Below are 11,993 nucleotides of genomic sequence, written 5' to 3'. Positions count from 1 at the left end.
ATTTATAAGAATTCTCTCCTGCATAGAGAAATAAAGGAGTGGAACGACGTACCTGAAGATATTTTTAAGATTTTCTCCGCAAATGCTAAAATTTTTATCGATGATTGGTCGATGTCATTGTTATTTATTATGGAGAGATTGTAACTGGGCTATTTGGTTCAAACTTCATTTGCTACTTGCATGGTATTCGAAAAAAATGTATTATTTGTATAATATAGGAGTGATAGCTATCCCTTTGCTTTGTTCTTAGACAGACTTTTCATTCATTTATTTAAATCTCATGCCGCCACCAGGCAACAGCCCACTTGTGGCAAAATGTAATAATAAATAAATAAATATATTCAAAAATTAAAGAAGCGGTCTTAATTATTATGGGTAATCCTTCCCACATGCTTATGGCTACCCAACTTGCTTTCCTACCGCAATTATTAGGAGAGATTTACTATTTTTTGCGACACTCTTTTTGCGGTGGAGACGCAAGCTACTTAGTTAAACGGATAGGGAGTGGATGGGGGAAGAGAGGGCGAGGGGATGGAGGGGAGAAGGTTTAAAAACCACTTTAATGCGCTCGGTTTGAAGCTGGTTTTGAGTAGCTGCGAATGCCGCAGTCCTCGAGAGAAGGGGAGCGCCAGCAGTCGTCTCATGAATATGAGGGTCGAGTGGCCATCCGAAGCGTTACCAACTTTCGAATGAACTATTTCCGCCACAAACACACACACTTACGCCAACCGAAGAGTGTGAGGATAGCACGGGAACGTACGTACTCGGACACGGGTGTTTAAATTTACTCCCACACGGAGGGCCTAATTAAATCTCTAATCCGCATCCCAAGAGTACCAAGGTCAAAACGACGCCCCCCTGCAATACAAGCCATCTCAAATAAACGTATTTCGCCACAATGGTCACTTCTCGAGTGAAATATGTATAAACCAGGAGATGGTACCACTTTACATTCAACGGAATAGTTAGTGGAATTCAATGTTATACATTTTGATTAACGGAATAAAATGAAAGGACATCCAGCGGGATATTAGGAAGAAATTCCTTCACGGAAACGGACATTTTGATTAAAATGAATAAAGTATAATAAAATTAAGAAATAAAAGATACCTGAAATGAAATCTGAACGGTGACCGAGTTATTTTTATCCTGATACCCGCTAGTTATGATTATAACACAGCTAGAATCGTTTGGTTACTACAGTGGAATAAACGATTAAATCTAGATTTGATTTAAATATTCATCAACGTGAGTCAACAAACCTAAGATTGTTTTGACGCAGCTCTCCATTCCTCTCCCATATCCGCTAACCTTTTCATAGAGACGCATTTCTTCTCTTTTACATCCTTTACTACCTGTCCTATGTAACTCATTCGTGGCCATACCTTACCCTTCTTCCCTTCCACCTGTCCTCATAGGACTGTTTTCATCAGGCCATCATGCCACATAAAGTAGCCAACTAAGTTGTACCGTCCTCCGCTTAAGATTTTTAGAAGACTTCACTTTTCTCTCACTCTTCTCAGCACTTCGTCATTACTTACACGGTCGATCCATTTCACTTTCATCATTCTTCGGTTGCACCACATTCCGAATGCTTCCACTCTTAACTTCTCTGCTGCTGTCAACTTCCAAGCCTCGCTTCTATAGAAAAACAAGCTCCATATGTAGCATCTGAATTGTTTCATTACTTCTTTGCTTGTATTCTCAGCTGTAAGAAGATTCTCCTTTTTGTAGAAAGCCTTCTTCACCTGCGCTTTTAAATATTATAAATTTTTATTCATCGAGTTAAAGGAAAGAAACCATCAGATGCTACATAATGGAGATTATTTTTGCATGGGAGCGAGGCTTGGACGTCGACAGCAGCAGAGAAGCGACAAGTGGAAACATTCCAAATGTGGTACCACTGAAAATGATGATGAAGAAAAAGTTGATCGCACTAGTATGCAATGAGGAACTATCTAGAATAAAGGAATGAGTTATCTACAAAAATACTTAGAAGACGAGACATTTTTATTATTGGAATTAAATATTATCAACGTTTGCTAATGTTCAGAGTGAATTTTAATTATAGTAATGTCGGCATGAATATAATTTACAAACGAATCAAATAAATTTTAGTAATCTTTTGCCTACACGTTTACGCCTGGCAACTAAACTCAACTCCTTTTGTTGAAAAGGAATATAAAAATAAATTTGGATGTAAAAACACAACTATCGATATAAAACCAAGATTAGAGCAAATTTGAACAACAGAATAAAATACAGTGCTTTCATAATTTACAAATCCGAAACAAAGCCACCGAAATAAAAAAAAAGTTTGATGTACATTTTTATAACCTCCACAATACAGTGGTGCAGCGACGGGGGGGGGGGTTTGGAGGATAACCCCCCCCCCCCCCCAGAGCTCAGAGAAATTTTCACGTTTAATCGGTTTTACTTAATTAGATTGATATTACTAATACAATTGTGTTAGGATGAATAAAATATCCCTCAGAAAGCTGTAAATCTCACCATTTTGAACCATTTATTTTTAAAATTCCGCAATTTATCAATCTCGTATCTACCGCATATCCTGGTGGGTATACCATACCCCCACACACCCCGGTGTTAGTTGCACCTAAACCCCCCCCAGCCCTTGATTCCTAGCTGCGACCCTGCCACAATATGTTCTTGTTGTTACTTAAGTTGAGAAGTGATATTCTACAAATAGAGCTTCGTAGAGATTCGTTCTGGGTGGCGTCTCGTCATAATTAGTATATCCAGGCAATTGAAAGTACCTCATTGCTCATAATATCTGTTAACTGCTCGCCATCTCATTAAATTGAGTATTTTTGCCGCCGACCAATACTATATTTCCATTTCGCAAGGAAACGATAAATGTAAATAGATATTTGGCCGAACGGATACGAATGGGAATTAGTTTTTCCCTTAGATATTTCCTTTTTATGTGTAAAAGGCTGGTGTCATAACACCCTCCAGCTCACCCCTATTGAGACAGCTTACGGGGTAATGTGCCGATGTATTTGTAGGTATATATTTTGAACTTTAAGTAATCGAATCCTGAAAGGGTATCTATTGATTAGACTTTATTTGATGATGGAGATTACTAAGTTTTCCATCAGTTTCCATGCATAAGATTTCCACATACCCCGTATATATTTTACAAACAAGTCGATCCTTAACTCCGCGGATCTTTACGCGGCAAGTTGAAGTTTTTAAATTGTTTGAGTCGTACTGGCGCACTCTACTCCACATAAAACTAGTATGATATGGCTTTTGAGAAGAACTTGGAACTGATTGCTAAGAATCCAATGAACCAGTAACAATCGGAAGTTGATCGCTTTGCGCTGCACTGGGGAGCATCCGAAGCTGGCTGGAACTATTCCGAGACTTCCGAACATGGCCAATAACATTTATTTTAAACAGGAAAAATTTTTAGCAAAAAGAAAATTTTAGAACGTGGGATCTGTAAATTTTAAGGTGCAAAATTGTTTTTCCTATTGCATTGCAGTAGTTCATCTTTCAAGCCGCAATTCATCTGAATTATACTAGTTGAGGAAAAGAATTCAAAGCATGGAACGAAGGTTTTCGCAGCGAAAAGCATCGTTTCTAACGGCTTCTGGGTGCAGCTGCGAGTTGCACTTTGTCGTGCAAGCTTTCGCGTCCATTATAGGGCGCATCATCAAGAGAGGAATGAAAATTTGGAATTGGTTGCCAATTAATACATTCGCCCTAATAATATACTGGATGGGGGAGGTTGGACGAGTATATTAATTGACAACCAATTCGGAATTGTCATTCATCGCCTGATGCTGCGCCCTGTAATGGACGCGAAAGCTTGCACGACAAAGCGCAACACGCAGCTGCTCCCGAAAGCCGTTTGCAAAGAATTCAAAGTTTCACCTGTGTTTTGATCGAGCTCAAAATATCGAGGTCCTCCCCAAGACGGGTAGATGAGCAATATCGTGCCTTGATTGGTGGTGGAAGTCTCATCGTTGACTAGTAGTAGAGTTGAAGTTAAATAGAATCTAGCCTTAGGTGATAGAACGCAAAAACTATCGATGGCGATATCCAACTGTCAAACGAGCGTTCTCGTCTATGAATTCATGCTCGTCACCATCTTCGTGTTTCCTCGCTCATCTTCACATGGTTTTCAGTTTGCATGAGTGAACAAAAACTTTGCGACCTTACCGAAGGTTTACGTATTACATGTTTTTTTATTCAGAAAATATTTCCCTTTTATCCTTTGAGCTGGAGAATTAACGGTTGGTAAGGAGAACCACTTTCTACCTTCAGACTCCTAAGCTCCTCTTATTTTCTTTTTAATGTCGCCCTTAATTATTTTTCTACTCCATTCCACAGGAAAGAGATTCATCCCACATAGTATTTATCCTACATATTACCACAAACGTTTTTTATTTGTTTACTCCCTCCATCCATCTCTACTCCACGGTTTGTTATTTCTTCCTCCCCCGATTTCATTTTCTGTTCACATTGAAGTAATTCGTCATGCATGGAGAGTAAGGGCCTGATAGATGAAGGTAAGAGTGATGTGACTGCGCAGGAAGGGGGTGCTAAAAGCCATTCCAGAGGGAAGTACGCTCGGCAGACGGGAGAGGGGGGAGGAAAAGAATAGGATTTATTGATAGAATGATACGGAATAAATCTAATTGTGAACTGAAGTGGGAGGACAATTGTAGGAAGTTGAACGGCAGGGTTAGTTCGAAAAATGTTCATGCAAGTCTGCATCAATCGGGATAATACCAATACCATCAGCCGAGAGTACAAGCATAAAAGTAAGGAAACAATCCATCAGATGCTACATATGGACCATGTGTCTCTGTGGAAGCGAGGCTTGGATGTTGACAGCAGCGGAGAAGTCAAGAGTGGAAGCATTCTAAATGTGGTGCTGCCGAAGAATAATGAAGATAAAATGGATCAACTGTGTAAGCAATGAGGAAATGCTAAGAAGAGTGGGAGAAAAGAGAAGTCTTTTAAAAACAATAAAGAGAAGATGGGACAACTTTGCTATCCACATTATGAGGCAAGATGGCCTGATGAAAACAATCGTAGAAGTACAAGTGGAAGGGAAGAAGAACAAAGGACGGCCCCGAATGAGTTACATAGAACGTAAAAGATTATAAGGATGCAAAAAAGAAGAAATACGTCGCTATGAAAAGGCGAGCGGATAGGAGAGAAGAATGGAGAGCTGCGTCAAACCAATCTTAACATTGTTGATTGATGATGATGGATACCAAAATACTGCGATATTAATAATAATATAAAATTGTACTCCCCCACTCCACAAAGATGTAATCTATGCACGCTACTTGGTGTGGGTATGATTAAAAGTGAGAGAAGAGTTGGAAAGAAGGAGATGAGAGAAGAACAGAGAGAAACGTTAAGGCTGCTCGGTTGATTTATAGGAGTTGTTTTCATAAGTCCGTGAAAGGAGTGGCGAGGGAGAAGTGGCGAAGATGTTCGGGCGCGGAGGAGTTCAAAGTGGGGTGTTATAAAGAGCACGAAGAAAAGTAGTCGAAGGGCGAGGGGGACCCTTCTTGAAGTCCTCCTCCCTCACCTTTTAGAAATAATGCGGAAGTTATTAAGAAGGTGGGTTATCTAGTGCGCAAGCCTAAACAATAATTGTCACGTATGCTATGAAAAAAATTTTGGCCACCGTAGAATACATTCATCGATACCCAAGTATATCAAACTTGCCACTTACTTTTAATTTCACAAACTCTACTGCATACGTTTCCGAAGTACCTGATTATGATAGCAAGCCGATCGTAATAGTACATGTAGTAGTAGTAATTTGGGAAATTAAAATTAAGTGGACGGTACGATATCTTTTTGTACCCTATAACATGACGTTCCATGATATATCTCCAGAAAAAATAAGACATTCATTGAGATTAAAAAGCAAAATGAGGGCACAGATATCGCGAATAGCTCAGTGATTACATTTTTAATCTAAAAATTTTCTTAAAGTATTGGAGCCGCCCTTGGCACCATTTGCACGCAATTATCGTTATTTTAAGAAATATCTAGTGCTCTCCCGGCGAATAGACTGATACAGTTATCTCGGGTATTCATCCGGATGAGAGTGACAATTTTCTCCAACATTTCGAGGTCCGACACATTCCTCACCATCAGGGAGTTGAGGAATGAATTCCGAAAAAACCCAAAATTCTTCAGGTATGACGTGCATTACATAAGTTTTTTATCAAAACTAAAAACATATACTGTAGAATCAAACATTTTCTTGAGCATAAGGTAGTCATGTATCACGATGAGAAGTTTTATCTGAAAAGCAACGTTTTTAGACAGACCTAAAAATTTTTCTTTTAAATACAAGCTCTAGGGAAAATAGTAAAGATTACCTAAATATTATTGTGGCCTTCATATGATGAAGCAAACTTACATACTACTCCGCAAGCCGCTTCAACAGGTATATGGCGGGAAGTGTTGATAAACTAGCCGATAACAAAATAAAATACAAAAAAAATGAGATTAGAGTAGGTACTGGGTCCAGCCAAGGATTTATTTAGGTCCTTCATTGTCCAGGGGAAAGACGAATTACAATACCTATCCAAAAGTCAAAATATCTCTCTTTATTTCTTAATTCATCGTCTCTGCTGGACCTATAAATACGGTGAGGTCCTAAGATGATGTTGTTCGTGTCGTTAAGAAGGGTAGATATTCCTAATTGCTTAAGTATTCTAATGTCAATTGTTGATTAGTACATCTTGAAGTAAATTTATGAAAATGAAAGGTTGGAGGTCCCAATGGCGTCCAAAATGCGGAGAAATCCAACGGGAACCAGAGACGGAGGGCGGGTATGAAGATCGCGACCGCACGAGCATACACCAGTGAGCTAAGGAGAGAAGTTTATGGAAGACGAGAATCATTCGGCGGAAACTTTCACTTATCCCCGAGAATGGATGATTAATAGGCTCTTTGAGTTCGCCACCTCTAGGGTATAAAGGCAATGGCTCCATCTTGGGATCATAATGGCGACGATTCCTATTCAACAGAGCGAGTCAAAGATTTCTCCGATTAGCAAAGGAGTGATGGAGTGTAAGAGAACAGATTCGGCGACTCGTTTGGATATAATGACCACGGACAGTTGGGAAGCATAGGTCCTCCGTAAGTTCCATCCCATCGATAATGAATTATTAGTTTCATCCCCTAACTACCAAAGTTATAAGTAAAGTTTGCAATTTTGGCGAGGCAGGCTTCTTTTTGTAGACTATCTTAGCTAACTTCTCCTGTTTAAAAATTTTGCAACAAGCGAGCTAATTTACCAATAATATTATGCTTCTTCCTTGCTTTCTTAGACTGGAAATATCTTTTTAAAATGCTTTTGTGATATATATTGATATTATTATTATTACTGCTGTGTAGTCGTAATCTTATGTAGTTACCACAATCTGTGATACGTCAGGTCAATTGTCCATTGTCATTAAATTTCATTTCCTCATTGAGTGGATCCTAATTGGATAGGACAGGCGGAAAAGTGACCCTTTGCTATCAAAAGCGCATACTACGGATTAATTTTAGCCTAAGAAAGCGTACTTCATGTAGACCTTATTTTGTACAGAAAAAATACCGAACTTACCTTGTACTTTTAGCTATATTATTGTAATATTTGTAAAACAAAATATGTAATAGTTCAACCAAAACAATTCCTTTCATCCACATGTCACTAGAAGGGTGCATGGCAATTCATGTCAATTCCCACAAGGTAACACTCAATCAGAAAGGCCCAGATTATTACAGCAAGAAAAATATTTTATTTTTTTACTCCAGTAATAAGCACATTGTAAAAATTAATTACTTTCAAAGAGCATCTAAGATTTTTTTATTAGAATATGGTTTCTACTCTATGGTAGAGTATCTTGTACATAAAATATTAAACTAAATAAACTTTTATTGAAATCTACTCTTGGTAAAATTTTATGGATTTAATTAAAGTGTTCTATGATTCTTCCGGGGTTGTAACTGGGGAGCATTTTTGAACTTCGATCAACAGTCAAGCACTCTCTACCCACTAGCTGACTACGCCACTCCGTAAACCTCGTTGACAAAAAATATATTTAATTTCTCAGGTCAAGTCAATTAAAATTGCATCTATGAACAATACAGTCATAACGAAAATAGTTATTAGTTAATGAAAAGTATAAAATTAATATGACTTGTATACTTCAGTCCTCTCTTTTTCTCTTCCCCGTGCAATTTCCTTACACTGCACTATACCCCTCCTACGTCACGTTCTTCTCTTCCCTCTCCCAAGTAATGCAACCTTGAATTTAAACAGCACAATGTTCAACTATAGCAGTCATAATCCCCTTGCTCGGATTTTCTGGTCTTGAAGATTTGAATAGTATTTTATGACATTATATGAAATACCTATCAGCAACAGAATATTTACCTTATGGCACGAATTCCTAATACTTTTGCAATATGCCCGGATTCTATGGATAGTTAATGGGCTTCTTTACTATGACCAATGGTTATTGACCATAGCCTATATTACTTATTTTCCTTTCTCTAGGCTAAAATTACGAAATAATTGCTAGTTTTATGAGAATAGAATGCATACTCAATTAATATTTGAAGGTTACCACCTCACCATGTCGGATCGAAATATATTTCACTGTATTGGGGACGAGAGCTAGATGTCCAAAAAAATTTCAAAATATCTTTACTACCCAGTAGCTACGGCAAAACACCCCAATTATAAAGAACAAATGCATATTATAAAGGAAATTAATATCAATCAGAAATCAAGTATTTAGTCCAGGTTTTCAACTCGGACACTAAGTTAAGAATAAATCTCAGTATTTTACCATACTTCATTTTCCTTGGTCTCAGCAATTCTGGAATTGAAACAAATTGTCCACCGTTAACCGAAATAATTAAGGCTGATGAACGCTCTACCAACTGCAATATTAGAGTGCTTTTAAGATCTTTCAGAGTAGCTCAAAGATGGGATATTTTTGAGCTCAAAATCGCCATCAAAACGTTTTTGCCGCTATTAGAGTGAAAGCAAGACACGGCAAAAAAAGATCTATGGTGATTCACGTGCGAAAGTGTTGAAAAGGAAGAAAAGGACGCTGAATGCACAACAGTAGATGGGAGAATATAAACGACAGAGGAAAAGAGGAAGGGAGAAGAGACGGAAAACTTGGACTAATGACCACGAAAAGGGATTCCAGGAGAGCGAAATGGCTTTCTCCTATTTTGCTGGAAAAAAAAGATAAATTGTGGACCAATTTTAAGAGCCAAACTGATGCCCGCAACTAATCATTTAAAATTTTAGGAACGGTTTTTCAGGAAGCTAAGGATAACACAGGGTTTTTATTAAGGAGGAATCTGCAATACTTCAGGAGGTGGTAGGGGAGACAATGATAAGCATATTTTGTCCATAAACATGGCGTCGTAACTCCTTTGTTACTGAGCTATGGCAACGCAAAAATTTCTTTGGATGCACCTTGCAGTTACCTTGAAAACAGTTTTTCTTGGGTATTCAACCTTTACGACATTACATTTAATGATATAGATTTTTAAGGACATAAAATAATTAAATTTTGGCCAAAATATGCTAAATTACAATTGTCTGAAACAATTAATCATTGATATAAATTGAAAGAGAGCTTTAAGCGAGTATCAACAATACGATTGCGCCATCTCACCCATTTCTAGATTATTGCAGTATTGTTGTAAAAGAGGAATTTTAAATTTTTCCTGAATCCAAAGGTAAGTCTTGTAAGCATATAAGCATACGATCTTTTTTAAAAGCCGCGAAATGTGGTTAGTAATATTTGAAGCACATGATATGACCGATGCGTTGCTAGAAAGCAAACTTTCGAAATGCACCGTCCAAAAAATATGTCTCAGAGGGATGATCGATAAATCCAATTTTCTAGTAAACTTCTCTTAAGTACATACCCATCCTAAAAATCGCCAAAGAACTCGTTCAAAATAAGGACGTGCGAAATATCTCATCATGAAAACTGAACGCATCAAATGCGCTAAGAAAAACCACTAACTTCCCCCAAATCATTTGGGTAATTGTTTCTCGCGAATACCAAGTACGCTTGTGATGGCATAAGTTCAAAAACATTAAATGAAGTCCATACTCTTACTTTAATTTTAAATTCTTAATTTTGCTTGACTAATAAAATGTTGCATGCACGTATATAATCTGTGACGTCTTCGTAGTAGATGACGTTTGGCAGTGATGCGAAGTGCATAAAATTGGTCACTTCTGCTGTGAATTTTTACGTCTATGGAAATTTTCAGAGGAAATGTAGGTTATTCCGAGTGAAAAGCAGGTGAACACCAATGGTTGCACTAAATCGTTGGAACGCATCGCGTTAAATAGGATAGAATGATCGTCACATGGAGGCATCATTCAATTTTGAGTTGATGAACCCAGAGACGGCCATTGCGATAACAATAAAAGAGGATCGTCTATGTGTTGAGCACTGACTCTTTTGAGGTCTGCGCGGGGAATCTAAATCGTATCTACGTTAAACATGTTATCCCACGAGGTCGCTAAGCAATTAATTTCCCCGTGAAAGCTCTCCATTAGAAAAAAATCTCTTCCACAATCATGCAATAGTGAAGGATATTTTTTTCTAAATAGATTGAAAGATTATTATATTTTTTTAACTGCTTTCACGCCGGCTTCAGAACAGAGGGAGATGAAATTATACTTAGTTTTTGATCGCATTTGGAGAAATGAGAGAATAGAATAATGGAATTAAACGGCTTAAAACAAAAACTTTTGCATGCAAAAGCTTGTTCGCCTAATACTTTTTATGTTTGATTAGCAATTTTTTGATCGACATTTAAAAGCACTTTATAGTATGATTTTTTTCCTCATTAATGGCATAAAATGTTACCATGGTGAGTCACAGATGAGCTTTTGTTTAAATTTTATTTGTAACATATACTGCTGAGAATTGTCTTATTTTCATCGCTTGGTAACCCCTATATAGGATAGCATCTTCTGGGGCGCCTTAATTCACTGATTTTCTAAGATTTTTGGTGCAATATTTGGGCATTGAAATAAATATCTTTATCTTAATCTATCTTTTGCATTGAGGGTATATTTTTTCCATGGCGGAAAACACAAAAAATTTAGAGAAAAATTAATTAAGTTAGAATATAAGACATAAGTAATTCTAATTACCCAAGCTTTCACGGTTCTATTCTCCACCCAAGGTCTGCACGGCCTACACCCCCGCATAGCGCTGATTACAGTTACCGCTGGTGTTGGTGAAAAGGGTTGGGACTCTCTCTCTTTATGCAGGTTGATTGAGCGGGATAGCGTCGAGTCGGAGAGGTTTTGAAGTCCCCTGGTAATCGCACTCAAAGATTGCAGGATCCTCGCAGCCGGAGTTCTGGATGAAAGAGGACGATTTGACCAAAAAATTTGCGGCCGGGATTATAAATCTGCGCATGGAGGAGACCGAAAGCCATCAGGGCAAATCGACCTTCATTTCATCCGAACGCCATCAATTTTAATGCATGAAATTTAACAGATAAAATAAAACGTGGGTGTGGAGGTATTGAAAAAAAAAACTATGGCAGGTCTGCGTGTGAGTAGAGCATTTTGTCGAAGGGACTGGGATAAATAGGGGAGAGATCCTGGAAGTTTATATTGCTCATTCTCAGCCGCAGTCCTCCGCATGATTAGCAAAACCTTGAACATTTTGTAAACCCTTTTCAACCCAGAGGGAGAAATTAAATTTCAAGATTTCTCATCTTAAAAATGTGAGAAGTTTCGACTCAATCATAATTATTGTGGCATATATCGCCATTAAATTTTACAGCACAAAATAACACGTAGTTTAAGTCTTCCCTGAATAGATCTAATAATATATACATTTTTGATGTTACTTAGAAGCAACATGGGTTAAAAACCCTATCTATTGAACCGTGAGGGAAATTTCAATTACTTGTACTGTTTAAATTATCGA

The sequence above is a fragment of the Ischnura elegans genome, chromosome 8 (assembly GCF_921293095.1).
Source record: "Ischnura elegans chromosome 8, ioIscEleg1.1, whole genome shotgun sequence".
NCBI classification, from domain to species: domain Eukaryota; kingdom Metazoa; phylum Arthropoda; class Insecta; order Odonata; family Coenagrionidae; genus Ischnura; species Ischnura elegans.
The sequence above is the reverse complement of the archived record's forward strand: the minus strand, read 5'-3'. Positions refer to the sequence as shown.